This window comes from Emydura macquarii, unplaced genomic scaffold (genome assembly GCF_026122565.2).
Source record: "Emydura macquarii macquarii isolate MOO-44397 ecotype Brisbane River unplaced genomic scaffold, CSIRO-AGI_Emac_v2 contig_2935, whole genome shotgun sequence".
NCBI lineage: Eukaryota > Metazoa > Chordata > Testudines > Chelidae > Emydura > Emydura macquarii.
The window spans coordinates 219,242-234,828 of NW_027133072.1; the positions used below are offsets into that span (position 1 = coordinate 219,242).

General features: G+C 46.5%; 1 pseudogene; it reads right to left on the bottom strand.

Annotated features, from left to right (window-relative positions):
• Positions 1 to 1,287: 1,287 nt before the first annotated feature.
• LOC137167556 (probable G-protein coupled receptor 174) lies at positions 1,288 to 7,362 on the bottom strand (annotated as a pseudogene).
• Positions 7,363 to 15,587: the final 8,225 nt, after the last annotated feature.

Sequence of the window (15,587 nt, forward strand, 5' to 3'; positions counted from 1 at the left end):
TTAGCAAGGTGATTTAATCACAATATCCCAACTGTTCCCTTTTGTAACATGCACAACTGGGATACTTTGTTTTTTAATTTTCCTGTAGGGTCTTCTTATAGTATTAAACAATAATGATCATACATAACAGTGCTTAATGTTACTCTCTGACTGCAGAACCTTGCAAATATCAATGAATGGCATGCCAATGTATGCATATGCATATGCACATACTATTTTAAAGCTGTCATGATCCAGCAATTCCTGAGGTTTTATTTTTAAACAGTCCAATAGCATTCAGTTACCCTCTCCTCTCCCACTCCCCCCACCTCCCTTTACTGTACATAAGGCACCCCAGACCTATTAGCTGAAAACAAAGGTTGGCTTCTTGGAATTCAGTGGGGTGGGTATTTGGTAAGTCAGACCCTTGCCTCAACCATTCCTGCAGCCACCTTGAAACATTTGTCACATATATATATATATAAGGCCCACACAGGCCATCTTACAGAAACACAGGTAGTCACAAAACCCCCTTTTCAATACTTTTATTTACAGCTAACAAGCCTGATCCTTACTGTGAGTGAGACTCCCCCAGACCTATTACCCGATAACTCTAGCCCCTGGCTGGCTTTTTGGAATTCTGGGGGTGTTGGTAAGTCAGACCCTTGCCTCAAACATTCCTGGGTTTTGGTTTTTTTTAATACTTTTTTCCCCCCACAGGATTTTACTATACACATTTCGTCTGATACCTTGCGCATCACGTGGCTGAAAACTGATAGAAGAGGGTAGTGGCAGGTCACATCTTTACACTCCCTGTCCTACAAACAGCAATAGCTGGATGCAGAATTAGTACTCTGGCATGACCTCTATTCAACAAGTGAAATCCCAACCTTAAATTCATCAGTTTCACATAAACAAAGCTATTTTATTCCGGCTTGGCCAGTTCAGGATTGGGCACCATATCAATTCTTTTTATAATACACATAATACGTTGTTTAAATTCAATATTCACAACAATTTTGCAAGAAAAAGGTGAAAGCCTCAAGTCCTTTGTCAGTTTTTTAATCGGTCAAATGATCATTGAAATCAACAGATGTTTGCCTGAGAAAGGTCCTCAGAATTTTCCCCGATGTACTGGGCCACATGAATATGATGTTGAACATTGACGTTCTTTCAATCATTTCAGAAAGTGCGATGTTAATATCATAGAATCAGAGTTGGAACGGACCTCAGGAGGTCATCTAGTCCAACGCCCCTGCTCAAAGCAGGACTAACCTCAGCTAAATAATATTCTACCACTTTACCTTATTACACAGTTCTGCAGTGCTTTTTCGCATAACTTCTGTTGTGTAACTGAATACTGTCATGCAAATCTTGTCTTGAAAGTCGTCTTCTGAATTCATCTGTAGTAAAGTAGTATATGACTGGGTCTACACAGGAATTCAAACTGGCAAGACACAAAGCCACTGCAAGAAATATTGAAATCACATTTCGGGCATGTGGGTTTTTTTTATCTGATGTGATTTAACAAGGAAATCTAAAGGAAAACTGATATGATAAGGTGCAAAGCAAATCAGAAATACCACAGCACAGGTGAGGATCATCTTTAAAGCCTTTTTTTTCTCTCCAAAGTCATGGGAAATGGAATTCTTTTCTTTTAATGATAGGATAGTCTTCCAAGAGCAATACAGAATTATCAGCAGAGGGGTTACAAACCCAATCATCTCACCTATGGTCATCATCACAATGGAGTTGGAAAGTTTAATATCATTTATGGGGAGGTCTGCAAAGCACTTATTACTGATATTCATCTCACTATAGTTAAATCTTAGAATAGGAAAAGGCAAACAGCCAATGCAGACTACAATCCACCCTGCGATACTGATGTACACATAGAATTATAGAATCACAGAGTTGGAAGGGACCTCAGGAGGTCATCTAGTCCAACCCCCTGCTCAAAGCAGGACTAAATTTAGCTAAATAATCCCAGCAATGGTTTTGTCAAGCCGCATCTTAAAAACCTCTAAGATGGAGATTCCACCACCTCCCTAGGTAACCCATTCCAGTGCTTCACCACCCTCCTAGGGAAAAACTTTTTCCTAATGTCCAACCTAGACCTCCCCTCCTGCAACTTGAGACCCTTGCTCCTTGTTCTGTCGTCTGCCACCACTGACAACAGCCTAGCTCCATCCTCCCCGGAACCCCCTTTCAGGTAGTTAAATGCTGCTATCAAATCCCCCCTCATTCTTCTCTTCTGCAGGCTAAACAAGCCTAGTTCCCTCAGCCTCTCCTCATATGTCTTGTGCTCCAGCCCCCTAATCATCTTTGTTGCCCTCCGCTGGACTCTCTCTAACTTCTCCACATCCTTTTTGTAGTGGGGGGCCCAAAACTGGACACAATACTCCAAATGCGGCCTCACCAAATGCTGACTAGAGGGGAATAATCACTTCCCGCGTCCTGCTGGCAATGCTCCTACTAATGCAGCCCAATATGCTATTAGTCTTCTTGGCAACCAGGGCACACTGCTGGCTTGTATCCAGCTTCTTATCCACTGTTACCCCCAGCTCCTTTTCTGAAGAACTGCTGCCTAGCTCATCGGTCCCCAGTCTGTAACTGTGCATCAGATTCTTCTGTCCTAAGTGCAGGACTCTGCACTTGTCCTTGTTGAACCTCATCAGATTTCTTTTGGCCCAATCCTCCAGTTTGTTTAAGTCCTTCTGTATCCTATTCCTACGTTCCAGGGTATCTACCAGTCCCCCCAGCTTAGTGTCATCTGCAAACTTGCTGAGGGTGCAATTTACCCCATCATCCATATAATTAATGAAGATGTTGAACAAAACCGATCCCAGGACCGACCTCTGGGGCACCCCACTTGTGACCGGCTGCCAGCTAGACATACAGCTATTGATCACTACTCATTGAGCCCTATGCTCTAGCCAGTTCTCGATCCATTTTACAGTCCATTCATCCAACCCATACTTTTTTAACTTGCTGAAAAGAATACTGTGACAGACCGTATCAAAAGCTTTGCTAAAGTCAAAGTATATCACCTCCACTGCTTTCCCCATATCCACAGAGCTAGTCACCTCTTCATAGAAAGCAGTCATGTTGGTCAGGCATGACTTTCCCTTGGTGAATCCATGTTGACTGTTCCTGATCACCTTCCTCTCTTCCAAGTGCTTTAAAATGGATTTCTTGAGGACCTGCTCCATGATTTTTCCAGGGATTGTGGTATGGCTGACCGGTCTGTAGTTCCCCGGCTCTTCTTTCCTCCCTTTCTTAAAGATGGGCACTATATTTGCTTTTTTCCTGTCATCAGGGACCTCCCCCAATTGCCACGAGCTTTCAAAGATAATAGCCAATGTCTCTGAAACCACATCAGCCAACTCCCTCAGCACCCTCGGGTGCATTCCATCTGGCCCCATGGACTTGTGTATGTCCAATCTTTCTAAATAGTCTTGGACCTGTTCCTTCAGCACTGCGGGATGTTCACCTCCTTCCCATACTGTGCCGCCCAGTGCAGCAGTCTGGGAGCTGACCTTGTCTGTGAAGACAGGCAAAAAAGGCATTGAGTACCTCAGCTTTCTCCATATCCTCTGTCACTAGGTTGCCTCCCCCATTCTGTAAGGGGCCCACACTTTCCCTAATCTTCCTCTTGTTGGTAACATACCTGTAGAAACCTTCTTGTTCCCCTTCACGTCCCTTGCTAGCTGCAACTCTAATTGTGCTTTGGCCTTCCTGATTTCATTCCTGCATGTTCGAGCAGCATTTTTATAATCCTCCCTAGTCATCTGACCAAGCTTCCACTTCTTGTAAGCTTCTTTTTTGTGTTTAAGTTCACCAAAGACTTCTTTGTTAAGCCAAGCTGGACGCCTACCATATTTGCTATTCTTTCTGCACATCGGGATGGTTTGCTCCTGTGCCCTCAATAAGGTTTCTTTAAAATACAGCCAGTTCTCTTGGATTCCTTTCCCCCTCATATTAGCCTCCCAGGGGATCCTGTCCATCATCTCCCTGAGGGAGTCAAAGTCAGCTTTTCTGAAGTCCATGGTCCGTATCCTGCAGTTCTCCTTTCTTCCTTTTGTCAGAATCCTGAACTCGACCATCTCATGGTCACTGCTGCCTAGGTTGCCACACACTTCTACTTCCCCTACCAAATCTTCTCTGTTTGTGAGCAGGAGGTCAAGAGAAGCATGGCCCCTAGTTGGTTGCTCCACCACTTGCACCAGGAAGTTGTCTACAACACTCTCCAAAAACTTCCTGGATTGTTGTACTCTGCTGTATTGCTCTCCAAGCAGATGTCTGGGTGATTGAAGTCCCCCATGAGAATCAGGTCCTGTGAACTGGAAACTTTCCCTAGTTGACCGAAGAAAGCCTCATCTCCCCCGTCCTCCTGGTCTGGTGGTCTATAACAGACACCCACCACAACATCACCCTTATTGTTCTTGCTTCTAATCTTAACCCAGAGACTCTCAACTGGTTTATTTCCAGTTTCATACTGGAGCTCAGAGCAATCATATTGCTCTCTTACATACATCATATATGCGTTTGCAGTCACTGAACTTGAAGGGATACATAAGAAACAAAAATTGTCTTACGCTGATGCAAACCAAGAAGTAGATGCTTGCATACATATTTACATACTTAAGGTAGAAACAAAATATGCAGACGCCTTCTCCAAAGGGCCATGTTCTAGACACGTAATAGAAAATCCTAGAGGCAGGGATAAAACTTGTGCTAAATCAGCAATGGCTAGATTGATCATAAATATCACAGCCCTTTTAGTTTCTTTCATGTAGCCATAAAAGATCCACAGAGCTAAAAAGTTCCCTATTAATCCAGGGACCAGAATCAAAGTGTATGTAATTGCATAGTAACACTTAACGTCAGTATTGTTGTAACAGATTGAGTTGTCAGTTGTCATGTTTATTTTCATTTAGCACAGATGCAAACTCTAATGAGACGTTTAGGTATTCAATGGAATTTCCAGCTAACTTCATATTTCTTAGAAAGATAATGATTAAAAAATATGGGAGAAGATGCAAATTTATCATTTATTTGTCTTGTTCCTTTGCATCCCCTTGCTTTTCTGTCCAGCACTATTTTGCTCTTCACAGTGTGGTTTTTTTGTCTAGTTTGTGTTCATTTAACTATGTAAGACTGTTGCTTACAAGGCTTGAAAACATTTATTCCTCTGAATCTTCTTGCTGACCAGGTTATACCGAGGTACAAACTGCATATGACATTTCCTTCAGCCTTAACTTTTACGTTGAGGTTTCAGTTTCTATGTCTTCTATTCTGATTTTGGAATCATGCTCGTTCCTTTACCTGCGACACGTTTCTTCCTTCGGCCTGTCCCGCCGGCGACTCCTGTGAGCCACCTTCCTCCACGGGCATGGACAGCGTGAGGCCGTCAGGCTTGTCGGGCGCTTGGGTCGGATTTTGGCGTGTCGAACAAAGGCTGGGGCAAAGGGGTGTCCTCCTCAGAACTGTCGCTAATGTAGCGCTTTCTACACCTCAGGGCCAAGAATTTAGAAGCCAAAACAAATCTCGAAGGCCTCACGGGGGTGGTGAAGGCATCCATGTTCCCCTCTCTGCGTTTTTCCACAGCTGTGAACCATGCGGTCTCGAAAACGAGACGCTTTAAAGGCCCCAAAACTTCCAGGGGCTGCGCTGCCACCACCCGAACATCCCCATTGGTGCACCTTTCCCTTCTGGGATGGCCTAAGCCCGTTCCACTTGGGGGATGGAGGCGCCCCGCTCCTCCCCATAACCTTGCTGGGCCAATCCCAGCTCTTGGCACAAATTCAAAAACCCTTGCTGGGCCAATCCCAGCTCTTGGCGTGAAGTACCCACCGATTGGCGGAGGGGTCGCACCGACCGCTTCTGGTCATGTGACCGTTGGGGGGGCCAATCCTGCTCTTGGGGTGGTCCCTCTGGGACAAAACCCTGTCCCATTGGTGGGGAGCGGAAGGGGGGCATTCTCGGAGGGATTGCATCGACCGCTTCCAGGCAGGTGCCCATCTTGACCAGGAAGTCATAACCCGAGGAGGGACTGATGCCAGGTGAATGGATGGTGTGGGACTTCTGGTGATAGAGGCGGGTAGGGCTGGGCTTACGGTCACGTGGACGTTTGATTGAAGGTAGGTCCTTTGTAGTACTATCCCTATCCAAAATGTTAACCCAGGTAAATGATCAAGAGTGCTAAGAACAGTAAGAGTAATAAATATAATTTGTAAAACAAACAAGGAGAAGGATGGAAACCACATTTACAAGTACTCCAGTTTAGGTCATCAGAAAAGCACCTAGCTCAACTCCATGAACTGCTAGGAGGGTATGTATGCATCTGCATGTTACATTGACATCAACTGAGAAAGAATTCTTTCAAACACCAAAAACACATATGAAATTTCTGAATTGTTCAGGTGTGTATGAAATATTTCACTGAATCCAGTCTCCTGTAGCAGCAGCTCAGTACATCATTTCAGGTAGAGAAGAGCTGCCCTGTTTAGGTATTGGGCGACACTGTGCCTTTAATGCTAGTCTTGGGACGCGGGTGGTAAGAGCTTCTCCTCCTTCTTTCTTAACCAGTCCCAGCTTCTGCACCCTGTCCCTGATGTTACCTGTCTGCCTCTCTCCTGCTGCCCCTGCCCTCTACCCATCCCGCCCTTCTGATTTCACCCTCCCCTTTCTGATCCTCCCCCCCAGGAAGCAGGTTCTGATGGTAGCAAGGGCAGAGGGAGGGCAGCGGCTTCAGCAGATCGGGGCGGGGGCTGAACTTCCTGGGTCAGACGCCGCCGCCGCCTCCTCCGTATAGCTGGAGGAGTGGCGTGTGTCTCCGGACTCCATTGTGATTGCGGGGTTCGGGCTGAGCCGCTTCTGCTGCTCCCCCGCGGGTCTGCGCAGGGAGCGCCCTTCACTAGCGCCCCTCTGTGCCCAGCCCGGGGGGACTTTCTCCGCTGGCTGGAACCAGCCCCTGGGGCAGCCCCGGGCTCTGCCGACACCAGCTCCCGAGCCGCAGACTGCAGGTGAGGGGAGAGACCCGGGGAAAGTGCCGGGGCCGGGCAGGAAAGTGACTCTGCCCAAACTGCCCCTCCTCGCCCCATCTCTGCTCCCGGGTCTGCGGGTCCCGGAGCAGCTGCCCGCACGCACGGACACAGCCAGGCTCTGACCCCTTAGCGCCTGCAGGGACCGATCCTGCCCCGGGAGCGCGAACGCCCCGCAGTAAGTGCTGCCCCGGGGGAGGGCAGCTGCAGGCTGAGCAGAGCAGCCTGAAAGGGTCACGCGCTGCAGGGCGGCGATGGAACGAGGGTTTCTCACCGATGCCGCGGCCTAACGGGATGATCCTTCAAACACCTTTGGTGGCTTGCGCAGCACGGCCATGGTGTCAGGGATTGTGTGATGGGGGCAAGGTTGTGTCCACATCCCTGCTTAGGCCGCGGCTGCTTGGTCCCAGCCTGGTGAGAGGCGGTGGGGACATGGTGGCCAATCCTATCCTGAGGTGTAGGGGGGGCTGGATGGGTGTCTGTCCCTGGGCAGGCCACGGGGCCTGGCTTGCTCCATGCTGCTGCCTATGCAGCAGGCAGGAAGAGGGGGCGTTGCTGACCGGGAGTAGGGGCCCAGCCCAGCCAGCCCCACAGCAGTCTCTGTAGGCACTGGGTTGTAAACTTTTGGTGGGGCCCAAGGATAGGTGACACCCCTCCCGCCCCTGCACGTGGGATCTGATGTAAAAGTGTATAGGACCGAAGCGACTCCTTTACAACAACAGCACTCCTGTTTCAAAGGGGATGTCCCATAAAGACAGGAGTGACCCTTCTGGCTTCCTGACTCCCCAAGTCTGTTCTCCTTTTCATGGTGACAGAGCAGCAAATATAGCTACAGGCTTTTCTGAAAGGAGTCTACTGGGGTCCCTGACCCCAAGCAGCTGGTAGCCCAGCCCCATGGTGATTTTTTGGGGGTAGAATCTTGTGCTGGGACTCAGTGTGAGGATCCATCTGCCCACCCAGCTAGATTCTGGGCCCCCCCTCCCCCCATCCTGAGTGAGCCCCTCTGGGTGTCAATCCAAGGGTACTCTAGGGTGCAGAGAGCTGCATTAGGCTAGACAGGGTCCCAGCCATAAAGCTGAGGGGGAGGGGATGCCATGCAATACATGGGTGGAACAATCGGGAAGATAATACAGGGGGACTGGAGAATAGATATGTGTGGGAAAAGGGATCAGGACTTGGGGAGAAACAAGGGCACATGAGACAGATGGGGTGGGGTTCAGGACCCAGTGTGGGGAAAAGTGGGGTGGGGGCACTAAAACAGGGGAATTAGATGGGTGGGGTAGAGATCATGGGGCAGATGGGTGGGAGGATAGGACCCGAGGGACCAAAAGTACCCCTCTGGAAGTAATGCTAATGGGAGATTAAAATAATCAGAAATATAAAATATATGGGTTTGTGATGACAGGGAGAACTTCATGGTGAATTGCCTGCTGGATGTGAGTCTCTTGAGACATCTAGGCAGGCTTCTGTGCAGTGTTGGGGAGGAGCTGGTGGTTATGGAACATATAGGTACCAGTGACATAGGGAAGGATAGGGGAGAGGTGTCCTGGAAACCAAATTTAGGCTGCTGAATAAGAGATTAAAGTCCAGGATCTTGATGCTAGCATTCTCAGAAATGCTTCAGTTCCACTTGCCAGACCAGTTAGATAGGCAGAACTGCAGGGTCTCAATGTGTGGATGAAACAAGGGTGTAGGAAGGAGGGTTTTAGGTTTTTAGGAGTTGGGGAACATTTTGAGAAAGGAAGGCCCCATACAGGAAGGATGGGCTCCACCTAGACCAAAACAGAACCAGCTTGCTGACATGTATAATTAAAAAGATCAGGGGATTTTTTTAAACTAAGGGCTGGGGGGAAGCCAACCGTTTGTATAGGAGCACAGTGCAGACAGAGGCATCCCATTGGGGAGGCTTTATTAACAGAGATTCTCTGTATCCTAGTAAAGAGAGGATGGAAATTGATAATGTCCGGGTAGGAACAGAAGAGAAAAGAAATCGAATGAAAAGGTGTCACATTCAATTACATCACATAATAGCAGACAACTAAAAAGTGTGAAATGTTATAAATACGTGTATACAAATGCTAAAAGTCTAAATACTAAGATGGGTGAACTGGTACTAAATGAGGAAAATTATATAGTAGGAATCGAAGAAAACTGTTGGAACAATGATAATCAAGGGATATAGTAATACCAGGGTATAAAATGATAGGAGGCCATGCTGGTCGGGGAATGGCACAGTATGGGAAAGAAAGCCTAGTCAAATATAATAACAAACTTAAATGAATCAAACTGTACCATGGAATGTCTATGGATAGAAATACCATGTTTGAATAATAAGTATAGCCGTAGGAATATGCTACCGACCACCTGATCAGGCTGGTGATGGTGAAATGCTCCAGGAGATTAGACAGGCTATAACAGAAAACTCACTAATAATGGGGGATTTCAACTATCCCCATGTTGACTAGGTACATGTCACCTCAGGACGGGATTCTGAGATTAAGATTCTAGATACCATTAATGACTGCTGCCTGCAGCAGCTAGTTCTGGAACCTGCAAGAAGAGAAGCAATTCCTGACTTGCTCCTTAGCGGAGCACAAGGTATTACCAGGTGAGCTGGGAAAAGGGGGAGCAAAGAGACGGCAAAATTTGTAAATGATATAAAATTACTCAAGATAGTTAAATCCAAAGCAGACTGTGAAGAGTTAAAGGGATCTCACTACAGTGGGTCTCTGGGCTGCAAAATGGCAGATGAAATTCAATACTGATAAATGCAAATTAATGTACATTGGAAAACATCATCCCAGCTATAAGTAAAAATGATGGGTGTCTAAATTAGTGCTTACCACTCAGAAAGTCATCTTGGAGTCATTCTCTGAAAACATCCACTGAAAATGCAGGGGCACTCATAAAGTTAAATGTTAGGAACCATTTGGAACGGGATATATAATTAAGACAGAACATTTCCCAATGCCACTATACAAATCCCTGGTGCACCCACACCTTGATAATACTGCATTGCCTCATCTCAGAACAGATGAATTAGAACTGGAAAAAGTAAAGGGAAGAGCAAGAAAAAAAATTACAGGTATGGAACAGTTTCCATATGAGGAGAGATTAAAAAGATTGGGACTTTTCAGCTTGAAAAATAGAGGACCAGGGTGGGGGATATGATAGAGGTCTATAAAATCATGAATGGTATGGAGAAAGTGAATAGGGAAGAGTTATTTATCCCCTTGACATGACACAAGCATGAGGGGGTCACACAATGAAATAGGCAGCACTACTTCAGACAGCAAACCTGTGGAACTCATTGCAAGGGGATGTTATGAAGGCCAAAACTATAAAACTATATGTTATGAAGGCCAAAAATATAAAGGGGCTCCAAAAGAATTGGAGAAGTTCATGGAGGATAGGTCCTTCAATGGCTATTAGGCAATAGGGTCAGTGATGCAACCCCATTCTCTGGGTGTCCTAAGCTTCTAACTGCCAGAAGCTGGGTGCAGACAATAGGGGATGGGTCACTTAATTGCCTTGTTCCATTCATTCCCTCTGAAGCATCTGGTAGTGGCCACTTTTGGAAGAGAGGACACTCAGCTAGCTGGACCATTGGTCTGACCCAGTATGGCCCTTCTTATGTTCTTAACACTAGAGAAGGGGGAAATGGCATGAGGAGACAGGACCCCAGGGGTAGAGAAGATGGAGCCCGGGACACATTAGAGGTAGAAAACAGGATGGGGCTAGACGGGGTGGGAGGCAGATTGGGAGGGAGGAGGAGGACCCTGCAGAGCAGATAGGCTAGAATAAATGAGGATGTTTGGGGGATAAGAAAGCCAGGGCAGGGGTTTAGGAAACAGGGAAAATGGGATGGCAGGAACCAAGGGTTTCAGAGCTGCTGTGGTAGAAGACAAGGTGGAGGTGCAAGAGGATTGGGGAAGGAGTGCCGCTGACCTTGGCATCACCTGCCCCAGGAGGGCCGTCATCCTTGGGCACGTCCCAGGGGAAGCTGCTGAGGACCAGGTGGGTGTCAAAATCTGCTGCCCATCAGGATCAGCTGCCTTGTGTTACTGAACAGGCTGCAGCAGTTTGAGGATGCATAGGGCTGGTCTAAACTGCAGTTGACAGGAGATATGCAAGCTATGTGATATGCCCTCTGGGTGACACAGCCTTTACTTTCGGGGAGGTGGATTAATGGTGTCAACTGGAGAGCACTTCCAGGATTGATTGAGCAGATGTCCACAACTCGCTCAATCGATCCTGCTGCATCGATCCCCAAGTTGCTGACAGTGTAAACATACCCTTAGTAACATCTTCTGAATCTGCTGCCCTCAACTTGCTCTTACTTGGCATCAGACTCTGCTACCTGTTGAAAATGGGAGGTCAAAGGGGGCAAATTGGAGAGGAGGGAGGTGCAGAATTTGTGCATGGGCCAAACAGTTTCCAGCACAGGGTAAAGGAGATGGAGAGAGAGGAAGGAGCTATCCCCCACTTTCTTATAGCTACACCTCCTCGTTTCTGCTCAGGAAGCTCATTCTGATGTAGGGGGATCTTCCTCTGTCAAAATGAGCTACCCCCACTTTACTTTTAGAAGAGCATCCTTTCTATGCTGAGACCTCTGTGCAGTCAGTTGAGAGGGAGAGCTGGAGGGGCTGAGCTGGGCGTGGCTGGGGCTGGCTAGACCCTGATTTAAATGTAACTTGGCACTTATAGTGCCTCCTGCAGGCCCAGGGGAGACATCACAGCTCCAGCTGGCAAGGAGATATGAAAATCTTCTGGAATCAAGAGAGTGCTTGAAAATTGCTGCTTTCATAAATAATGATGATTGATTTTAAAAAATTCTAACCTTCAGGGCTTTGGGAAAAAGCTTGAAATATTCCCTAAAAGATCAGAATCAAAAAAGGCAAATAAGAACCCCTAACATTTTTTAAAATGCTAGTTCTTTGGTGCGTGACTTGCTATTTGAATTCCTGGGGTTATCAATACTGTATTATCTATGGTTAGCAAAAATTCCAGTAGAAAGTTGCCTTTTCAGAGGCATGTTGTATGAGCTAGTGTTACCCCTTTTGAAGTCAGTCAATAGCCACAGTTGAGGACTGTGGGTGGTTGCAGGTGGGAGAAGAATTTGACAATGGAGTCTGATACTTTGTAAATAAACACAGCTGTATCAAAGATACCTATACATTCCTGTTTCTGTGAACACAGAAGGGAGCAAAAAAAAAAAAAAAAAAAAAGCTGGTGTCTTCTTTGCTCACAGCATCAAACTCTATCATCCAGTTTGTTAGGCTGTGCGAGTCTGAAATCTCTGTCACACTCACACGAAGTTCCTGAGTGGACTTGGTAGTGTCTTTGCTGTCCTATCTTACATGTAACCTGAGTGAGGGGTAGCTGCCACTTTCATCTGGTTAAGGGAGTGTGAAGAGGTGCTCTGTTCATCGCAGGTGTGGCACCACCTTCTGGCCGTTTTGGTAAATAGTTCACCATGTTGATGCCTCTCCCTGTAGTTGCCAGCCACCCCTCCACCTCTGTCTCTTCATCTGCAGCCCCGCTGTCAACCCAGGAGCTGCTGCAACCTATTCATGATTCAGCCCTCTAGCTAGGTCACTATCATGGCTTCTGCTTTCGGGGGAAGGGTGGGGGGTTGTGAGTGTCTTCTCCAAACAGGCTCAGACAGTCTTCAATTGCATTGCCCTGCCATTGCCACTTCCCCAGTAGCTGGTTGGGGAACCCAGGCCACCCTCTACTCCAGGTTCCAGCTCAGGGACCTCCTGGTCAGCGCTCAGTCTGCTTCATTTCCCGGAGCCCTTTCCTAACCTTCTCTGAGTCTGCCAGTTTCACCACCCCATCCTCCCAGGGAGCAACTGCAGGCTACACCTCTCTGCTGCTTCAGACACTCCTCCCACTGCTCAGGGAATGACTGCAGCCTTTCCCAGTTGCCTCTTCTTTTGCTGGGCTCCCGGCTTATATAGGCCCACCCTTAGGCTTTGTTTACACTTACACTTTCGTCAGTCAAGGATGTGAAAAAAGCACCCCCTAACCGACGAACGTTTTACCGATAGGGGCACCGGTGTGGACGGTGCTATGTCAGCAGGAAACGCTATCTACACCATATAGCTACCACAGCTCATCGGGGGTGGTTTAATTAGGCTGATGGGAGAGCTCTCTCCCGTCAGCACAGAGCGGCTACACGGGAGACCTTGCAGTGGTGCAGCTGTAGCGATACAGCTGCCCCGCTGTAAGGTCTCTGTCTACACCAGCCTTAGTAATTATCTTTGAGATCTCAAGGAGAACAGGTCAGGTCAAAGAGGACTGGAGAACAGAAAACACAACATCAGTTTTTTAAAAAGGGGAACAAAAGAGACCCAGGCAATTATAGATCTATCTGCTTAACTTCAATACCTGGAAAGACACTGGAACAAATTATTTAAAAATCAATTTGTAAGCATTAGAGAATAATAGGATTATAAGTAATAGCCAGCATGGCCTGTCAAGAACAAATCATTACAAAGAACCCCTATGTTCCTTCTTTCACAGAGTTATTGGCCTACTGGAAAGGGCAGAAGCAGTAGATGTGATATCTTGATTTTAGTTGTGCTTTTAAAATCCCACATGACATTCTCATAAGTGAAGTAGGGAAATGTGGTCTAGATGAAATTACTATAAGGTGTTCGTATTACTGGTTGAAACACTGTACTCGGTGTGTACTGTTCAACAGTTTGCTGACAAATTGGGAAGATACATTTGGTGAAGTCTTGCTAAACTCTACCCTGGGTTTGGTACTATTCAATATTTTCTTTAATGCCTTGTGTAAAGGAGTGGAGAATGTGCTTATAAAATTTGTGGATGACACCAGCTTGGGTGGGGTTGCGAGCACTTTGGAGGACAAGATTAGAATTCAAAATGTCCATGACAGATTAGAGAATTGGCCTGAAATCAACAGGATGAGATTAAATAAAGATATGTGCAAAGTACTACACTTAGGAAGAAATTAAATGCAGAGCTACAAAATGGGGAATAGCTGGCTAGGTAATAGCATTACTGAAAAGGATCTGGAGTTATATTGGATCACAGAGTGAATATGAATCAACAGTGTGATATTGTTTTGAAGGCTACTGTAATTCTGAGATGGATTAACAGGATTATTGTATGTAGGACAAGGAAGGTAATTGTTCCACTCTGTCGAGCACTGGTGAGGCCTTAGATGGAGTACTTATCCAGCACTGTGCGCCACACTTTAAGAAAAATATGGACAAATTGGAGTTAGTCCAGAGGAGAGCAAGAAAATGATAAAAGGTCTAGAAACTCGGGCCTATGAGGAAAGATTAAAAGAACTGGCATGTTTAGTCTTGAGAAAAGAAGACTGAGGGGAGGACCTGATAAGTCTTCAGTGTATTAAGGCCTGTTATAAAGAGAACTGTAATCAATTGTTTTCCACGTCCACAGAAGGTAGAACAAGGAGTAATGAGTTTAATCTGCAGCAAGGAAAATTTAAATTGGATACTGGGGAAAAACTGTCCAACTCTAAGGCTAGTTGAGTTCTGGAACAGGTTCCCAAGGGAGGTTGTGGAATCCCCATCACTGGAGGTTTTTCAGAAGAGGTTGGATAGATACCTGTCAGGGATGGTGTGGGTTTAATTGGTCCTGCCTCAGCACTGGGGGCTGGACTAGATGACCCCTGAGGACTCTTCCAAGCCTACATTTCTATAATTTGATGGTTCTGGCCCATGTCCAGCAGCTGTGGGGTTAACACAGTAATGCCAGATTGCTCTACTTACTGCAAAGAGAGAGGAAATTGTTCTGGCTCCCTCTTGCTGCTCAACATATCAGGGTTGAAATTTTTGGGTCAGAAGCTAGTGCTGTTGGTTCCATTGTGGTCTGCTTCCCAGTCGGGGAGGGCAGAGCGGGAGGGAGAGAGACTGAACGTGGCAGCAGGAGCAATACATGGGGAGGGAGGTTCCAGGCTCCCAAACCTGCCCAGATCCATTAGATGCAGCATCCTGTGGCAGACTGACTTTCCTGGGAAAAAGGTGAGGAGCAGAGAGAGGAAAATCCAATTCCTGCCTCTTTCTAGGCCCCATGCTGCTGAGGAATGTGCTGTACTCATGTCAATGTCATAGGAGTTCCCCAGAGCAGCTCCTTTGATTTTGCACTTTCATTGTCATGGGAGCACATAGTGACAACTACAGTTAGTGTTGGCTGCACGATTTCAGCCTAAAAGGACCTTTTTGGTTGCTCATAAAGTGCTCGGAGTTACTAGATGGACCATGGGACTGACCAAGTCTAGTAACTACTATGGTCATCTTTAGGGTAGACAGTTTCTGTCCTGTGTGAATTTATTTTTTAAAGCTTCATGAAAAACCACTTACCCTGTTTTTGGGAAGGGATCTTGGGAAAGAGGAAATTACATGTATACCCTTTCAATAAAGTGTGTGTTTTATCAATGCTGGTTCCTTAAAAATCTGGACTAGAAATTTTACATTTGATAGAGAAGTACTTCTTATGTTTGACATGATCTTGTCTGTAATATGGTAAAAATCTGTTTTGATGTAGATTTGGAGAGAGTGGAAA